An 8,734-nucleotide genomic window follows, 5' to 3' on the forward strand; every position below is an offset into this window, starting at 1 on the left:
GAGAGCTCATTGCTCCCAGCTGCAGAAGTGATAGTCAACATGTCTCACACAGATGCAATGACAAAAGATGACAGTGACATATACTGGAAATAGGCCTGTGCTCCCCACCTAGATGGGGCAATCTCAGCTGCTCTGCTGACAAGAAGCCCATCTTTCTACTCAGGGGGAAACTGGAATGCAGGAGGATGAGGTTGCATGTCCTGCTTGTCTGAATGCAGCAGTTAAAACTGGAATAGATTACAGCTAATTTAACCTTTTAGTGAGACCTTGAAATATCACTTAAGATTTTTTTGGGGGAACATGCCTCATCTCTCCAACTTCCTACTGGTTCCCCCAGGGCCTCTTATATCACATTTCCCAAAATGGCTGCAGCTACAGCACAGATGTAGTTGAACAGACTTTGAAGCAGTCAGCCCAGCTCACAGTAGCAATTTAATTACACAACCCAGTGTTCATCTCCTCCTGGTTGGTAAATAAGCCAGTGCTGACTGCTTGCCTGTTTCCTTTCGGGTGTTGCAGTTTGATGCCAGCTGCAGGACATAAGCCAGCGCAAGTCACCCTCACCCTGCAGTTGTTCATATGACTGTATCCGGGACCTCACTTGAGGGCTTGGCTCTGCTCTCCACCATTCCAGACTCTCTGCTTCCAGCACAAGCAGCTGGCATATGCCACCATGGTCCTTGTCCTGCCAGCAGTCAGGAGTTTACACGCTCAGGAGCTGCTGTTTCCTCTGTCACTGGTAAGCAAGGACTGATCACGTGTTCTTCATTGAAGGACTTTGTCATCAATTTTTCTGTGTCATAAAACCACTAATTGTGCAGTACTTCTTTAGCTGTCTGTCTCTTATCTGTCAGAGAAAAGAAGGGCTCCTGCTAGGACCTACCTATAAAATGCCAGGGGTATTTCCAGCTCTCTGGGCTTTTGGCAGCAATGGGTGTCATGCCAGAGCTGGTGGATGTGGGGTCAGCACATTGTTTCCCTTGTCCAGCAGGGCTCAAGGTGTCCCTTGACGTACCATCTTTCCCCATTCATGAGGAACCCAGCAGGGTCTTTTGCTGTAAAATACCATCTAGAGCGGAGATGAAGCCTGAGAGCAGAGGTGGTTCACAGAGCAAGTCAGCTCTGCTGTGTTCTGCTTATGAATTCAGGCTTGAGCTAGAAAGCCTGCAGACCTTTGGATTGACTTAATGTAGTGACAGCACCACAGTGTGTTGGACCACTCTTTCCTCAATCCTCCCTCATCTTTCAGCATTATTTTCTTCAGTTATGGTCCTGCCATAAAACCCCAATTCAGCAAAGTGAGCACACCATTTCCAGGCAGCATGGGGAGTAAAGTGTTTGATGCTCTGGTCTAGATTTACACCTCCTTTCAACCAACATCTTCCCCCAGCTGGCAACTAAATCTGGGCTGATTTCCACTGTCTGAGAACATGGCTGTGTGCATTTGCATCTTCTGATCTATCAGCACAAAATTTGTGCTGCTCATGGTTTTCTCATTTTGGGGCTAGCTACAGAGCAGACATGGACTGTTGAGTGTTTAACTTCCAGTAAAAAGCTCAGGAGTTTCCAAGACAGGGATGTAGCAGAAGGAGCTTGGGTCACTAAAGTTTACTGCACTTTTTCATCTTAGCACAGCAGCACAGGATTGCAACAAGATAAGTCTCAAGGTAGAGAAGCAAACCCAATAAATAATCCTACCCTTTCCCTACAAGGCAATCTCTACATTGCTGCCATTACCCCAGATAAATATTTAAGAGAGAAAACACAAAGTATGGCTGCTGGGATCTGCATCTACACCAAAGCACAAATGATTTCCAAGGAGTCTTTTATCCTCTTGGTCCATACTTTATTTCTGTACATCTCCCTGTCCCAGTGTTGCTAGTGCTCAGTTCTGCTCTCCTTTCTCTGAGGAGTGTGACCTCTGCTGTGTGGACTTTGGGAGCTGCGCTTTTGCAGAAGGTAGAGATTGAGATGTGGAAAGCTTTCTTCCTTATGGCAATAATGTTATTTGCCCAGAAATTACAAGTGCAGTTTGTCTGATAACAGAGGGTAGGGAGTGTGCCTTGTGTTTGACAGGTAAGCATGGTTCTTCCAGTAGTTTAGGGTTATTGCCAGCAAACATTCCCATGGGACCATGAGAATTCTCCAGTAGTTTCTAACTACTAGCCCAATGCCTTCAGCCACCAGCCAGGGTGAAGGTAGAGCTCAGACTGCCCTCCATGCTGGTGCTACTCATATGAGGATTGCTGGTGGAGGGGCAAAGCTAGAGTGTTTCTACTCTGATCCCCTCTAGGTATTTGTTTCTTTCACCACCGGCTAAAGGTCCAAAAATGTGCCACCTGCTTGCTGTGCACCAAGAATCAGCATTTACAAGGGTTCAGTGGTTCTAAGTGCCCAGCTGATTGGGGAATGTTCAGGCAATGCAGGATTGTATCCCAGGTCAGTGGCTAACATAACCCAGTTTACATGGAACAAGGGATGATCTCTGTGAAAGCAAAGCAAAAAGCTATTTCCCTCATTGCCATGCCATATGTGATCTATTCCTGTCTGTTGGCACACTATTGTCAGTCTGTCTTCCCCTGCTGCTGTATTGTTTGGGCTTCTGGGTACGTGCGTTGGCACACTGATTTATGAGCTTCCTTGATTTGCAATCTGTACTCATCTGTTGGTGCTTTATCTTCCCCTCATTGGTGCATGTCTCATGCTTCTGGCCTTTCGTGTTGGCATGCTGTTTGAATCCAGGCACCTCCGTTTGCAATTCATTGGCTGTTAGCGCTCTGGCTTCTCTCTGCTGCTGCACAACAGAAATCCTGTCCCTGTGCCACTCACCTGCCAGGCTCCCTGTTGGCAGTTCATTCTTCTGAGCCCCAGTGGCTCAGTCTGTCACCCCGCAAGCTTTTATGTTCTTGTTCTTTTATTCTGCAACATTCGTATTAGAAATATCCAGAAGTTTGTGCTTGTTAAGACAAAAGTTAAACCGCAGCACTCAGGAGGGGAAAAGTGTGTTCAAACAGTGCCATCGCATGGACAGCAAAGACATCTGTCTTTTATTCTACACAGCTTGAATGAAAAAGAAAGTGAAAGTGTTTCTGCCAACTCCTTCCCTCACTCGACCCTTCCTTCAGAGCCTTGCCGTGAATTGGGGTGTTTGTCAGCAGGAAGGTTTCACTGACCTTTCCTCTCTTGGGGTAACAGCCCCACACAAAGACAGCATGGTTTTGCAGAACCTCAGCATATATATGCAGCAAAGAAAATTACTGATTTTAAGGGGGAAGAGTCTTCTTCCCCTTTCAATCTCAAACTCTTTTTTTTTGAAAGGAAATGAAGCGAAATGTGAAAGCAACAAGAAGAAAATGTATCGTTTAAAATGTATCTTTTAAATGTATTTTTAAATTGTATCTTTTAAATGTATCTTTTAAAAAGGTATATTTTAATTGTAGCTTTTAAAATGTATCTTTCAGTCTTTTAACTTCAAGTCCATCTGAGATTACACTAAATCTGGTTGGAGTTGTTTGTCGGTTTCGGCTGGGAAGGTTCACTAACTTTTTGCATTGTTGTATAACAATCCCATTAATTTATAAATGTTTGTATGAGAAAGAAAAATATACCAAGTAATAGAAATGTTTTCATAAAATTGTTTGTATCAGTCAGAAGACTTTTGATTAAAGAAAGTAATGAAAAAGTGTTTCAGTTAGCTTTTAAATAAGTACCATAGGTTCAGATATGAATATTATGAGGAGCACTATGAATTTTCTGGATCAGGCATAAACTTTCATGCACTAGTTTCCACATGGACCCTTTTCTGTGCAGGACTGAAGAACATATAAGTGCTTAAGCTGAAGTGTTTTTTGATGGCAAATAAACGTCTAAGTACCTTTAAAAGCTCATCCTTAAACTCCAAAGACATTCAAATGTTTTTGAAAATTTAACTCTACAGGTGGATTTAAGAAATCTCTTTCACTTCATCCACAATCAAGCTTTGATTTTTTATTTCTGTATCAGTTTAGAATAATATTTGTTTGATATCTGTTATGCAGATCTATGAAAAGCCAAATCTGGTCTTTGATTTGGGCTTGGTAGATGACTGCCTTTCTCTACTGATTATTTTATCTGACTGTTTTAGTGATGCAAGGATCACCTAGCGCAGTCTATCTGATAGCTGCAAACCATTAAGGAACAAATTACACAGAACTAGGAATCTTCAGTGCTTACTTGCTGTAGTTAAACTAAACCAAAAAAGAACCCCAACCGCTAATCATTTTACTGCAGTTTTTCTCCATAGGTTCAAAATATTGTCTCACAAACTCACTTTGATATTAGCTAAAAGACACAGAAGCAGGAGTGAAAAACTGTCACATATCTTGCATTATGAAAAGAAGCATTAATTCAATAATCTGGATTCTCTAAATGTGTGTAAGACTCAAAATATACTAACATACTGCATGCGATGTGGAAATCTGGCTCAGAGTAGTTCTTTCTTTTCCTTCTAATGTAATGCCAGTTCTAAGATCTTGGAAAAAACATGTTGCAATGTAAGATGTGAAATTATTCTCATATTTCTTTTCCCTGCCTGGCATAACACGTTGTGATCTAAGGCACATGACCACATGGGCAACAATTCTAAGGAATTTGGTCCACTGTTAGCATAACCCTGGTTTAGCAAGGCAGGAAAATAGGTTCACAGTTGTCAACAAATCTGCAGGGGGAAAATAGCAGTTTCAGTATGACAGTGGTAGATCTGGATTTGAGATTACAGATGGAAGCTGAAGGGAGATTGAAATGTATTGCCGAGATGACACAGCTGCCAAGGGAGATGATGCTCAGGACTTTTCTGAGCCTTGAGCACCCTCTTCTGGAGTAGCACACACCTAGGAAGTGGCCACTTCGTTTTCATTCTTAGCCTTTACAGAGGAAAGAACCAACATCTCTTCTTGGCTGCCAGGGAAAACTGTAAAGCTGAATTGAAATCAGCAGACACAAGCAGGGAATTTGAAAAATCAAGTAAACCACAGACATTTTACCTTCATGAATAGAAACAAACAAAAAAAAGCCCAGTGTCTAAAAATTCATTTCTGCTAGCCCAAATTCTATCCCCACTTAAAACTGAATAACCTCATGGGTTTCATCAAGCCTTCATTGGCATAGCTGACAGCAACTGCATCCTTTTGTCTTTTTTGCCTCCAAGTGAAAAATGGCTTTGGTACATGGCTAATTAGAGTGCAGAGGACACTTCTTGGTTTAGTTTTGAAGGGATAGAAGATAACTGGAAACCTATTCTCTTTGTATGTAGGATAGCAGAACTATCTAGCATTTTTCTGAAGCAATAATGAATCCTGATCTCTTCAATCACATAATCCAGACAAAATTATTGTTGATCTCAAAGAGCAACTTCCAAATGATAAATAATAAACTGTAGAAGACCTGTTTAAAACTGATTTGCCTTGGATATATAATGTCTTTAGTTCTGAAATGGATTCTTTTTACTTTGAAAAAAGTAAATTCAATTTTATTCTGGTTTGTACAATTTACTTTTTTCATTAGTTTGTTATTAGGACCTCATAAAAGTACAACTGACCTCAGCAGACCTGTAAATGGAAAGCTAAAGAAATGGAATCAACCCCATCATGTGGACTTTAAGCAAATTGTGGCCTTTCCTTGTTATAAATATGTATTTTATCCAATCAATAAAAACAAAGCAGTTCACCAAATAGATTCAAAGGAACAGATTTGGAACGATAATAAAAATGGAGGCTGCAGAAATGACCTGTGGAGATCAGTGACCCAGTAGTAATACTTAGATAGAAAGTGCATTTCAGAGAGTACAGTCCCATCTTTCACTCCTAAAAGGGGGAACAATCCAGAAGATGGTGGTGTTTACAGCAGAAAAGGCAGTGGCTGAAGCAGAGTGAAAACAAGCACAAAGATCTGGTGGGGGTGGGAAACCTGCATTCCTCAACAGAAATTGCCTGTTCTCTTCATAGGTGCAAGAAATTTTCCTCCTAAAACCTCCTCCCAATGCCTCTTATGCCTTTTTGTGGTTCAACAAAGTCAGATTTTGCATGATAAAGTCAGAAAGTCACACAAACTCACTGACTTGCATTCAAGATTTCACAAGATTACCTTCACTACCATCTGACCAGATAAAAATATTGTTCTAAGACATGTGTGTGTATATGATTAAAAAAATAAAACTTGGATTCAACTCAAACTTGGAGGACTGTCCTCCAACAGTCACTGTTGTAGAAAGTCAGGATTTTCATAAAATTTAAACGTTTGTTACTAGGTTTAGCTTTGGGCTATTGCTCTCATCCCTGTTAGCTGGACTCGTTGCAGTACACATGTATGGCTCCGTAGCTGAGCCAGAATTCAAGAATACAATGAAAACCAGCCCCAATTATCAAAAAGAGTACACAGTCTCAGAAATCTTATTCAGAGCAATATTCAACAGCAGATAATTCATCACACAATTCCATAGTTTTATAAACACATGCTGACCAAAATATCCTGATAGAGAAGTTCTACTTATAACAACAATGGCAATACTCATCATATGGACGTCCTGCAGAAAAAGGTAGGTGGAAGGATCAAAATTCAGATTTAAGTAATAATCTTAGAACAGGGATTTAACATTCAGCCTAAACATATTATATCTCTATGTGTTGTACCTTGTCTCCCAGAGCTGCTCAAGATCTCTTCTTTCATTACTTATCTTTTCCTCTTCAGCTTAGATAACAGTCTGTTCTCAAGCTTGGAAACTTGCTATTACAACATGCGTTAGTCCTCTCTGAAACTCCGTGAGATGAATGTCTTAGACTGCTCCTGTAGCATATCAAACAACAGAGATGTTAGAGAAAATGTAGTGGCACTCTCACAAAGACCTCAGCACTAAAGGGGTTTTCCTAGCTTCTGAATGTTGTGAAGCACCCATCTTAGGCTAAACCTTTGGTGGTCTCTTGCACCCAGCAGCGCCAGCTCTGCTAGAGTCCCTGAGTTACTGCATTGTACCACATTTCTGAAAACCCTTGTGTGTAGAATACTAATAAAGATGGATTAATACTATTAGGCATCATGTTAAAATACTCCATATTTGTAGAAACAGAAAGGTCAAGAGATCACATTATGTGTCATTCTCTACCTGTTTATTCACAATCTCTTGGAGGATTGCAAAAAGAAAGAAAAGATGTTTTTGTCATAACTCTGGGCACATCTGAGTTCCTGTTCATGAACAAGAACTTAGACGTTGAAAGTTCAGTTGTGCTATTAACCTAAGAGCACAAGCACGTCTGTGACAACTTGTGTGCAGGCTGTTCATTCTTACAATAGCACACAGCATTTAATTTATCTTAAAGGAGGCACAGAGAAGTTGCTGTGTGAATGACAGATATTGCAGTGCTGGTTTTCACCTTGATTTTGTGTAAATTGAGATAAACACTTGTATGATAAGTCTTAATGGAATAGCTGAAAAACTTAAGAGACCATATTATACTTGATTTATACTTGGATTTATATATCTTTATGCATACATTATGAATTTTATTGTAGGATAAGTATGTTAACTGTTCAGGTATAGAAGTAACAGATTTATTAGGGGGAATATAAGGCTATATATGCCTTTTAGGTATGGCATTAATTTCTGCCCATGTAGCGAAGAAGCAATCACCCATCAACGACATGATCACAGTTTGCCTTTAATATAGACACCTTTTCTCAAAAATAAAATCAACAACCCAAATATCAGGCTGTGATTATCCTTTGTGTTTATTTTGTGTACTTGCACTCTCAAGAAGACTCATGCCTTTTATTGATATCATACGAATGCTATGGAATATCTAACTGGTGAAGGGTGATTATTACTTTCCATCTGTGAGTATGAAAGTTTCATAACTCACTGGTGTCACAAATGCCTTCAGAATCTGTGAGTTAAGGTCAGTTGTGAAGAAAAGAATTCACTTTCTACTCATTAAATATTCAATGTGCTTTATGATTATTTTTTTTTTATTGATCACCTTTTGAGTAATAGCAGGCAGCTAAACTATGTTACTCACAGGAAATTTCTGTCCATCTCTAAGACAATTGTTTTTTCAGCTGCCTTATATTTCAGTTCTTGCAGATATAAAATGCAGAAGGGAGCAAGACTTCTGTACATTTCAGACCCTGAAGATATTCGATTTTAGATCTCAACCTTCTCTTAAAGAAAGGTGAACAACTAGTCCTAATTCATTTCAGCTAGCCTACAGGAACACAAGCCAGTGCTAAAGAACAACTTTAAACTATTGTGGGGAGCTGTAAAGCACTTCAGCCATCTTATTAGGTTGCTAACTCTGAGGACATGCCTATACCATGTAAATAAGGGCAGAGCAGAAAATACTGGTTTCTCACTACACAACCCTGCTCTGACACTGGAAGCAGTATAGCAATACTACTGCAGCCTGCCGGGCTAATTAGTTCTCTCTTGCAATGCTGTAAGAGAGAAGGCAATTAACTGGGCTGAGCATCACATGTTAATATGATACTACAATATTGCCTCTGAGGCCTGAGCTAGTACCTCTGTATACAGTCTTTTGTTCACACCAGAGGTTACTTGGAGCCAGTTAAGGGGTCTCAAACGCTGCATTGTATTTGACAAGCATACCTGAAAAGGGAGGTGTTCTGTGACGGCAAAGCCAAGATAACGGCTAGTTGCATACTGAAAGGAGTGCTCCCCTCAGAGAAAATGACAGATTTATATTCTGGT

This window comes from Tyto alba, unplaced genomic scaffold, assembly GCF_018691265.1.
Source record: "Tyto alba isolate M040663 unplaced genomic scaffold, T.alba_DEE_v4.0 Super-Scaffold_8, whole genome shotgun sequence".
NCBI lineage: Eukaryota > Metazoa > Chordata > Aves > Strigiformes > Tytonidae > Tyto > Tyto alba.